Source organism: Nicotiana tabacum, chromosome 12 (genome assembly GCF_000715075.1).
Source record: "Nicotiana tabacum cultivar K326 chromosome 12, ASM71507v2, whole genome shotgun sequence".
Lineage (NCBI taxonomy): Eukaryota > Viridiplantae > Streptophyta > Magnoliopsida > Solanales > Solanaceae > Nicotiana > Nicotiana tabacum.
Window position 1 is genome coordinate 72,604,291 of NC_134091.1, and position 9,280 is coordinate 72,613,570.

A 9,280-nucleotide genomic window follows, 5' to 3' on the forward strand; every position below is an offset into this window, starting at 1 on the left:
GGCGAAGGCCAACCAAGGGGCGCTCTAGCCAGATTTTATGCTTTTCCAGCCAGACCAGATGCAATGGCCTCAGATGCCGTGATCACATGTATTATTTCTGTCTGCGGTAGGGAAGCTTCAATATTATTTGATCTGGGGTCTATTTATTCGTATGTGTCATCCATGTTTGCTCATTTTCTGGACATTCCTCGTGAGTCCTTGGGTACTCCTGTTTATGTGTCCGCTCATGTGGGCGATTCTGTTGTTGTGGATCGGATCTATCGGTCATGTGTGGTCACATTCTGTGGATATGAGACTAGTGCGGATCTTCTGTTGCTTGATATGACCGACTTTGAGGTCATCCTGGGCATAGACTGGCTATTCCCATATCATGCCATCCTTGATTGTCATGCCAAGATTGTTACCTTAGTGATGCCAGAGTTGCCTAAATTAGAGTGGAAGGGTTCGTCTGTCAGTACATCTAGTCAGGTTATCTCTTTTATGAAAGCTCGACATATGGTCGAGAAGGGTTATTTGGCTTATCTAGCCTATGTTCGGGATACCACTGCAGAGTCTCCGGCGATTGATTCAGTACTTGTGGTCCGGGAGTTTAACGATGTGTTTCCTTCTGATCTTCCAGGCATGCCACCAGAACGTGATATCAACTTGTGTATTGACTTGGCTCCAGGCACCCAACCTATATCTATTCCACTGTACCGTATGGCTCCGAAATAATTGAAGGATTTGAAGGAACAACTTGAGGAGTTGCTAGCCAAGGGGTTCGTCAGGCCGAGTGTATCACCTTGGGGTGCACCAGTATTATTTGTGAAGAAGAAAGATGGGACCATGCGGATGTGCATTGATTACCGCCAGTTGAACAAAGTCAACATTAAGAACAAGTACCCGTTACCGCGTATTGATGATTTGTTTTACCAGTTGCAGGGTGCTAGGGTGTTCTCTAAGATCGACTTGAGATCAGGGTACCATCAGTTGAAGATCAGGACTCAGATGTTCCGAAGATTGCTTTTCATACTAGATACGGCCATTATGAGTTTCTAGTGATGTTTTTCGGTTTGAAGAATGCCCCAGCGGCGTTTATGGACTTGATGAACAAGGTGTTCGGGCCTTATATTGATTCGTTTGTCATTGTCTTCATTTATGACATTTTGATTTATACACGTAGCATGGAGGAGCACGAGCAACAGTTGAGAGTGGTGCTTCAGACCTTGCGAGAACGGAAGCTATATGCTAAGTTCTCCAAGTGTGAGTTATGGCTAAGTTTTGTGGCATTCTTGGGGCATGTTGTATCAGGCGAGGGCATTAAGGTGGATCTCAAGAAGATTGAGGCAGTTCAGAGTTAGCCTCGTCCTACTTCGGCGACTGAGATCAGGAGCTTCTTGGGGTTAGCAGGTTATTATCGCCGGTTCGTGTAGGGCTTCTCATCTATTGCAACACCTTTGACTAGATTGACCCAGAAGGGTGCTCAGTTTTGTTGGACCGATGATTGGGAGGTGAGCTTTCAGAAGCTGAAGGGAGCTTTGACTACAACACCAGTTCTAGTGTTGCCTTCCGGTTCGGGGATGTATACCGTGTATTGCGACGCTTCACGCATTGGCTTGGGTTGTGTATTGATGCAGGAGGGGTGAGTTATTGCATATGCTTTGCGTCAGCTGAAGCTCCATGAGAAGAATTATCCTGTGCATGATTTGGAGTTGGCCGCAATTGTTCATGCCCTTAAGATTTGGAGGCATTATCTAGATGGGGTGCCTTGTGAGGTTTACACTGATCACCACAGTTTGTAGCACTTGTTCAAGCAAAGGGATCTCAATTTGAGGCAGCACAGACGACTTGAGTTACTGAAGGACTATGACATCACTATCCTTTATCATCCGGGCAAAGCGAATGTAGTCGCGGATGCCTTGAGAAGGAAGGTAGAGAGCATGGGTAGCTTGGAATTCATTTCAGCAGAGGAGAGGCCACTAGCTCTGGACATTCAGTCCTTGGCTAACAGACTTGTGAGGTTGGATATTTTAGAGCCTAGTCGAGTTCTTGCATGTGTTGTTGCCCAGTCTTCACTATTGTAGCAGATCAAGGCTCGACAATTTGATGATCCGCACTTAGCAGTTCTCAGAGAGACGGCACTACAGGGTAGTGCCAAGGAGGTTTCTATTGGTGAGGATGGTGTCTGCGACTCCAGGATTGTCTATGTGTTCCTGATGTAGATGGCTTGAGGGAGAGGATTCTAGAGGAGGCGCACAGTTCTCGATATTCCATTCATCCAGGTGCTACGAAGATATATCATGACCTGAGGCAACACTATTGGTGGCGGCAGATAAAGAAGGACATAGTTGACTATGTAGCTAGATGCCTAAATTGCCAGCAGGTTAAGTGTGAGCACCATAGGCTAGGAGGTCTACTCCAGCAGATCACTATACCCGAGTAGAAGTGGGAGCGAATTACTATGGACTTCGTAGTTGGGTTGCCGCAGACTTTGCGGAAGTTTGATGCAGTTTAGGTCATTGTAGACAGATTGACCAAGTCGGCACACTTCATTCATGTGATGACTACCTATACTTCGGAGAGATTGGCCCATATTTATATCTAGGAGATAGTTCGGTTGCACGGTGTGCCTGTTTCTATTATATCAGACAGAGGTCCTCAGTTTACTTCACATTTCTGGAGAGCAGTATAGAGTGAATTGGTGACCCGTGTAGAGCTCAGCACATCATTTCATTCACAGACCGACAGGCAGTTGGAGCGGACAATGCAGATATTGGAGGACATTCTCAGAGCATGTGTGATTGACCTTGGAGGGCAGTGGGATCGGTTCTTGCCCTTGGCCGAGTTTGCGTATAACAACAGTTACCAGTCCAGCATCGAGATGGCCCCGTTCGAGGCTTTATATGGTCGGCGATATCGTTCTCCCATTGGATGGTTTGAGCCCGGCGAGGCTAGGTTGTATGATACTAATTTGGTGAAGGATGCCTTGGAATAGGTAAAGTTAATTCAGGAGCGACTTCGCACAGCACAGTCCCGACAGAAGAGTTACGCGGACCGGAGGCAGGTGACTTATTGTTCATGGTGGGCGAGAAGGTTCTCTTGAAAGTCTCACTAATGAAGGGGATCATGAGGTTTGCGAAGAAGTGCAAGTTAAGCCCAAGGTTCATAGGTCGAGGAGGTGACCTGGGAGTCAGAGGAGGACATGCGGAGCAGATATCCACACTTATTCAGCACTTCATGTATGATTCTAAACTCGTTCGAGGACGAACATTTGTTTAAGAGGTGGAGAATGTAACGACCTGACCGGTCGTTTTGCTTTCTAGAACCCCGTTCCCCTAAATAATACTTCTTGTACATGCTTTTAACATTTTATGACTTGCGGGGATGGTTAGTTAGGGATTTGGAAGGGTTCGGGTTGAAATCGGAATACTTGGTTCCTTAAGGTTGGCTTAAAAAGCCATGTTTGACTTCGGTCAACATTTTGAGTAAACGACCTCGAAATCGGGATTTGGTGGTTCCAATAGGTTCGTATGATGATTTTGGACCTGGGCGTATGCTCGGTTCAGGTTTTGGATGACTCGGGAGTGTTTTGGTGCCTAGTATCAAAAGTTGGTTCTTGAAGCTCTTTAAAATTTGGTTTGGAACGGGTTTTGGTGATATCTAGGTCCAAACGGAATTCCGAGACTGGGAATAGTTTCATATTGTCATTTAAGACTTACACGCAAAATTTGGTGTCATTCCGAGTTGATTTGATAGGAATCGGACGAGCGGAAGTCTTTTTAGAAGTTTTGAGTTCATGAGTTAATTCTTGCGTTTTGGCGTCCGATTTGTGGTTTTTGATGTTATTTCAGTGTTCCGATCACGCGATCAAGTTTGTATGATGTTTCTAGACAGGTGAGGGTGTTTGGTGTGGAGCCCCGAGGGCTCGAGTAAGTTCGGACATGCGGAAGGGATGAAAAACACACCAGATTTCTGGTGTTTCTTGGCACCAGTTGCAGGTCTCGCAAATGCGAGAAATAGTTCGCATTTGCGAGAAGAGCTTTGCAATTGCAAAGAAGATCAGTCTGGGGATTTTTCGCAGTTGCGACACCCGAGCCGCATTTGCAAACTCAGCAGTGATCGAATTTGCGACCCATCCGTCGCATTTGCGACCTTAGCAGCTGGAGCCAGGCTTCGCATCTGCGAAAGTTTTGTCGCATTTGCGACCCTCACATTTGCGAACCTGGTGTCACAAATGCGATATCAGAGGCCTGTGCCCAGCTCATTTAATGCGGGACTTAGGCCATTTTTTTTATTTCACTTCATCTCTTGGGCGATTTTTGGAGCTTTTGGAAGGGGGTTTTCACCAAGCACTTCGAGGTACGTAATTTCTATACAACATGAGTTAAATACATAGATTATGGGTAGATTAGCATGTAAAAATTGGTTGAAATCATGGGTTTAGATGAAAAAACTAGGGTTTAATAAAAATGAGATTTTTACCACGAAAATGATTATGAAATTTAGTGAAAATCATATATTTATGTTCTTAAGGTTATGGGTAACAACTTTCTTCAAATATTTCCAGAACCCGGGCGTGTGGGCCCGGGGGTGAATTTTAGGATTTCTTACAATTTAGGTTGGGTAATCACTTTAATAGTGGAGATATGAACTGTTGAGCATAGATTGACCGATTTATATAATTTTTGGCTAGTTCTGAGTCGTTTAGCATCAAATTTGGACGCTTGAGCGCATTCTTGAATTGGGAAGTAAGCTTTGAGATGAGGTAAGTCTCTTTCCTAACCTTGTAAGAGGGAATTTAACCCCATAGGTGAAATTAATCAATATGTACTTCTGTTTGTGGGGGGCTACGTACGCACGATGTGATGATAGTCCGTGCATAGCTACTATTCATGCTTATGTCTAGGTAGATTTAGGCTTACACCATGCTTTGTTGATACCGTTGCTTATTTATGCTTACTAGTTGTTGGATTAAAGTGGAAGTTGAATCCCTTATTTTTAGAAAAGAATTGAGAAATACCACGATGAGATGAGAAATTATATGTTCAACCGCTTCGCAAATATATTTCGCGAGCGGGGTAAACTTCCACTACTCTTATAGGAGCGAGCCGTTCGCCTCGGCAGGATTTATTGATATATTATATGGTTCGGGCCGTTCTACCCTTGGCAATGTACAGTATATTATTATGTATATTTGGATCGGGCCGTACGTCCTCGGCATAACTCATGCGTAGTAATACCGAAATCCCTTCTTATATTTAATAATGTTTCATGGACTTGAAAGGTGAAAGGAATAGAAGAGAGATATAGTTTGATTTTTACTTGAAAGAAGGATTTAGTTACTATCTTCTTGTTTTGTGCTCTATTATTATTGTATATTGCCTGCTTTATACATTATTATGTTTTTGGCCCTTAGTAAGTGTCGAAGTCGATCCCTCGTCACTACTTCTTCGAGATTAGGCTAGATACTTATTGGGTACACATTGTTTACGTACTCACGCTATACTTCTGCACTTGATGTGCAGGATTTGAGGCAGGTGCATCTGGTTACCAGTGCGGCGCACACGTTTGACTTCTAGCTCCAGACTACACGGTGAGCTGCCCTTTCGAGCCGTTCAGCAGCAGCCGGAGTCTCTCTTTTGGATTTATATTTCTTTCTATTTACTTGAGAGAGTAGACTAGTATTCTTTTGTATATTCTGCTAGTAGCCCACATACTTGTGACACCAGGTCTTGGCACACACTATTAGACTTATGATTTTTAATTTATTATTATGACTTCGATTTGCATTCAGTTGCTTTTGTTTAATTACTTTACAACAGTAAATTTCTAAATCTTTTATAAATGTGGAAAATTATTATGTTGCAAACATATTAAAAGTGGAAACCACTAGATTTATCAGTGTTGTCTTGCCTAACAATGGTGTTGGGCGCCCTCACGGCCTATGATGAAATTGGTTCATGACACATCTTTAGCAACATTTTTAAATCATAAAATGACAAAATTATTTATATTTTAATCATTACATTTTTTTAGATTTTAATTGCATTTAGTTGCATTGCATTGCTAAAATACAAAATCACAAAATACCCTAGTTTGTCTTCTTTTGCATTTTTAGTTTTATTGATTAATTGAGTTTAATTTGACAATGCATATTTTAATTGATAGATAAAATGGGTATGTGTTTTGATTTTGCAAAATAAGTTTGATTTAGGTGGGTTGATTAGAGTATTTAATTTGAACTTTAAATGAAAGAAAGAAGAGGCCTACTAGGCCTTTCAAATGAACTGGGCCGACTTTAGACGAAATTTTCTCAAACACCCGCCTCAGTCCACTTCAAACCCGGTCCATATTCCCCTTGGCCTTGGAGACCATCAAACGACACCGTTTGGCCCTCACTAAATCTGCACCCTCCATTAAGTTGATCATATGGTCCGGAACTCCCCCTCCCAATAATATAAAACTGTCTTAAACATCCCTCTTACACCTAAAACGCTCCTCTCAGACCCCTCTCATTCTCTCACTATTTCACCACCGTCCGTCGCTACCGAAAATCATCCGCGATGGTGGGCCACCACCAATCAACCCCAAAATTTCACCAGATGATCCTCGTCCCTTCCCCATTCCTAATATAACCTTGGCCTTTGAAACCCTCTAGAACTCGTCCAATAGTAGATCTAAAATTAAAAAAAAAAACATAATCTATCTTTTCTTGATTCCTTCTCAAAGGCAACTCGTTCTGACTCGAAATCCACGTTGATCAATTTCTCTTGACGAGAGAAATCGATTGATGTTGGTTTTGGTTTATTCTGAGATCACTGGATTTTGGTCAACTGACCATTGACCGGCCAGAGCCCTTTGAAAACCTTGCTGATTGTTCCAATTTGAACTCCGATTAGGTATATTCCTTCCCTTTTTCTGTGATTCTTGGTCCAAATATTGTGCTTTATTATTTCTTCCCAAACATGTTTAGTTTAGCAACTCGTTTTAAGTAGTAATTAATTGTGTTATTTTTGTTAATTGTACATTTAATTTATATAGTTATAAGTCTGAATTTGTATTTAATGATGTTTGTTTTAATTTGAGTATGGGCTTCAAATATGTTTGCCGCTTGAATTTAGCTTCATAGGATCTGGGTTTGTTTTATTGGGTAGACTAGCCCATTGGGTGCAGATGTCTAGCACAATCATTGGGTATTAGTGTGAAGAGTAATTAACAAAGTATATAGGGGTAAGTTAGAATTTTAACTGGGGAATAATTTAGTAATTGTTGGAACCTTCTGAGAGGAGGGATAAAAGGACTGTTTTTGCAAAAGAAAATGAACATGTCGGGTATTTAGGAAAAAGGGGTAACAACAGAAAAAAGAAGGATTAAAAAAGAAAAGGAGAATAACTGAAAGATGCAATGAAATTCTGTTATAAAGTACTACCCTTAACACATTTTTCATTCCTCATTCATTCACACCCATCCCATTCACTCTCAATTCACTCACTCTCACTCTCACGTTTATAAGCAGTCTAAAATTTGAGATTCAAATTTCAAATCTGAAGAGCAAAAAACTCCAGAAAATAAAACAAAAACGACAAAATTCGAGATTCAAAAGCTGTTTTCAATTTCTACTTGTTGCTGCATATTTTCTGGATTTATGAAAGCTGGTTTGAGTTAAAGAAGTTGCTTGTTTCATGCTGCTTTCTCACTCTGCTGTAGCTGGTTTTGATTCAAAAACTGTTTTCAATTTTCACTTGTTGTTGCATATTTTCTGGGTTTCTGAAAACTGGTTTGAGTTGAAGAAGTTGCTTGTTTACAACTGCTTTCTCACTCTGTTGTAGCTAGTTTTGATTCTATTGGATTTCAGAACTTTATTTGGTCTTTATTCTATTGATTTCCTACCGTAGGTGCGCAATACTCATCTGTAATTGAAATTTGAGGCTATTTGTGTCACATTATTGTTTGGTTTCATAGAGCTAGCATGTTTAGATATCAGATCTATTTATAGCTTTTCTATATTGATGCCTACTGCTACCCGTATGCTTGAAACAACATGTTTTCAACTTGAAACTACATGTCACTTAATTTGGATGTTGTTTTGGTAGAAATTGATAGAAAACAGTGATGTAATTATGGTTTGAAGTTACTTTACTAAAATGAGGGCCAATCAGCCATGAATCTGATCACTAGTTGGTCAAATCTATTAACTGAATAGTTTCGAGCCCAAATCAAGCAATGGTGAAGTTCTATGTGTCGGATTTGCCAAATTAACAGGAAAATGCGAGTGAGGTTGGAAAATAGGAATGTGTGCATAGCTTCAACTTTAATGAAATTATTAGGTTTAGCTATTAGAAAAATTAACCAAATGTAATAAACTCAATCAGTAAGGATTGTAATCTCTTATTTTCGTTCTGATTATAATTGTAATTTAATTGAAAAGCCAATTTTTGTAATTTTAATTGTTAAGCTTCTGATATCTCTGGTTGAACTTGTTAAACAGTAGTGATATTGTTGTGCTAGTTTATCTTTCATTCATTCATTACATGTAAGCTCTTATGGCTAAACTAGTTTGTGGGCATGTATGAGTATGGGTCAATGGGCTTCGGCATTACAAGAATCCTGAGCCCAATAAGTTAATTCAGCTGAAGCTGTATATGACAAAATAGTTCATATGGTCTCTGAGATGGTCTTTAGGCTAGCCCAAAACACGCTGGCCTGTTTCAGAAGCCTTTCAGTGACTAAGTAATGAGTCCATGAAGGCTAGTTTGAAAATTTGATTGGCTCAACCTGGCCAGCCGATTTGGTTATGAATAAAAGTCCACTTCCAATCTTAATTAATAAATTTAAGGCCCCTTTTAATTACAACATCCCTTTCATGCTTAATCGATTATCTTTACCCTTTATTCAATTAACTAAATCATCAGAAGTTTAGATTTTGAACCAACAATAAAATATTGCCTTTCCCACCTCACAAACAATAGAATATTAATTCATGTTTAGTTTTCTGTCGAAATCTACACAATCAAAACTACCTTCTCATGTCCACAATACCTTGCATAATCATGCCTCACATTAATCTCAAACAAGTTTTAGAAAATTATTAATTATTGAATATGCGCAGAATGCTTTAGGCGCATTTTTAATCTATTAACGTGATTATGTACAAATTCGCGTGACAAAATTAGGATCCCAAAATAAAATCAAGGTACGCGTTCGCGCGACTTCGTCCAAACAATCTTAAATAATTAAGTGTTATTGATTGTGGACACGTGCGTGTGCTATGATTTTGGCACAATAAACAAAGTGGATACAC

General features: G+C 40.4%; 1 long non-coding RNA gene across 1 annotated transcript; it reads left to right on the plus strand.

Annotated features, from left to right (window-relative positions):
• Positions 1 to 6,452: 6,452 nt before the first annotated feature.
• Positions 6,453 to 8,443, plus strand: LOC107826064 (uncharacterized). Its single transcript, XR_001657204.2, has 2 exons — positions 6,453 to 6,878; positions 8,183 to 8,443. It is a non-coding gene; the product is annotated as an uncharacterized LOC107826064 (long non-coding RNA).
• The last annotated feature ends 837 nt before the right edge of the window (positions 8,444 to 9,280 follow it).